Source organism: Propithecus coquereli, unplaced genomic scaffold (genome assembly GCF_000956105.1).
Source record: "Propithecus coquereli isolate 6110/MARCELLA unplaced genomic scaffold, Pcoq_1.0 Scaffold273, whole genome shotgun sequence".
Taxonomy (NCBI): domain Eukaryota; kingdom Metazoa; phylum Chordata; class Mammalia; order Primates; family Indriidae; genus Propithecus; species Propithecus coquereli.
In genome coordinates this window covers 2987335-2989123 of record NW_012148319.1, presented here as the reverse complement: position 1 = coordinate 2989123, position 1789 = coordinate 2987335, and the positions used below count along the sequence as shown (strand labels likewise).

Here is a 1789-nt window from a genome sequence, read left to right as displayed (position 1 = left end):
AAAAAAAAATCTCTCCCCAAACTACTTATTAATAATAATACCTTTCCATTCTATTTTGTTATGCCCTTCAGAATTAAAAGATAGCAAGTTCTAGATATTAGACAACTTTGAAGAAACCATCCCTTCATAAAATAATATTAATAAATACTGAGGTTAAAGCTAATAGTTAAAATTATTTTTACCCAAAATTACTATATTCCGATATGTATCATTTATATACACAAAAGAACAGCCACCTAGTTACTGAGTTGCTACTAATTTTAAATCAATAAAGCGAATCAATACTATTTTTTTAAGAAAACTAGAATATAACATTGAAACGACGTTCTCATCGATTTATTTTCCGTATCATGCAATTTCAGTACCCGATGAGTCAGTCTAGATTTGGTTAGTTAAAACAACATATTAGGGCCGGGCATGGTGGCTCACGCCTGTAATCCTAGCACTCTGAGAGCCTGAGGAGGGAGGATTGCTTGAGCTCAGGAGTTCGAGACCAGCCTGAGCAAGAGTGAGACCCTGTCTCTACTAAAAATAGAAAGAAAACTAGCTGGACAACTAAACAATATATAGAAAAAATTAGCTGGGCATGGTGGCACATGCCTGTAGTCCCAGCTACTTGTGAGGCTGAGGCAGAAGGATCGCTTGAGCCCAGGAGTTTGAGGTTGCTGTGAGCTAGGCTGACGCCACGGCACTCTAGCCCAGGCAAGAAAGTGAGACTCTGTCTCAAAAAAAACACAACATATTAGGTATTTCAAAAAATTCCTGAGATAGGTGAGTGGTAGACAGCTTTATTCAAGGATTCCACATTTAGAAATTCAACTATTCACTGAATGTATTTGTAACCTCAAAAACAATACTCACATTGCCTTCATAGTCATTCATGGACGTGTAATCAGTGCAGCAAAAAATCTGACTCGTCTAATTTGCATGTTCCTAGCTGAGTTCAAACAAGGTGAAACTCTTGTCTCAAGTTTCACACTACAAACAAGTGTCTTACAATCTATTTAGTGTCACATTTTTTCAATTTCTGTGCGTTTTTTGGTGATTTCACTGTTTAATATGGCCCTCAAATACAGTGTCGAAGTGCTATCTAGTGCTTCTAAGTGCAAGAAGACTGTGATGTACCTTAAAGGAAAAATCTGTGTGCTAAATAAGCTTCACTCAGGCATAACAGTGCTGCTGACCAATTCAATGTTAACAAATCAACAATACACCATTAAATAAGATATTTTTGAACAGAAACACACACAAAACAAGGTAACAAAAATACTGTCACCACAGGCCCAAAGAAATCTAACCCAGTATTTCCCCTAGAAGCAATGGTCCAGTACTCACAGCAACTTTATGAAATATAACTTCTATGAATAATGAAAATGGATTGTATTTAGCTTAAATTCCTTTTAGCATCTAATGGCTACCTTCAATTGAGTGAGCTATATTTTTCTCAATGTCTTTAATATATCCTGAATAAGAAATCTATAGCTCCATATTCTTTTTAAAAAAACACAGAAGCAATCAAAATATTACATGGTTATATAGGTTAATATGTATTTATTAAAAAAAAAAAATCAAAGGTATGTTGTTTCCAAAGTCTGGCGTCTGGAAATACCTTGGGGATAACTGAGAACATTCGCAACAGGAAATGAAAACATGAACATCTTTATATGAAAAAATCTGTTCTATATAAAAACCATTATTAGAATTTCTATGATCAAAGTCATAAAAACACAAGTACCCTCCCCTAATGCCAACCATCTACAAGCATTCTTTGCATACTGTATTTAAAAAC

The 1789-nt window shown here is 34.8% G+C and overlaps 1 protein-coding gene across 1 annotated transcript in view; it reads right to left on the bottom strand.

The window, feature by feature from the left end:
- HECTD1 (HECT domain containing E3 ubiquitin protein ligase 1) overlaps nucleotides 1-1789 on the bottom strand; it is a 99592-nt gene that overhangs the window by 55060 nt on the left and 42743 nt on the right. The gene's annotated exons all lie outside the window — the stretch shown is intronic.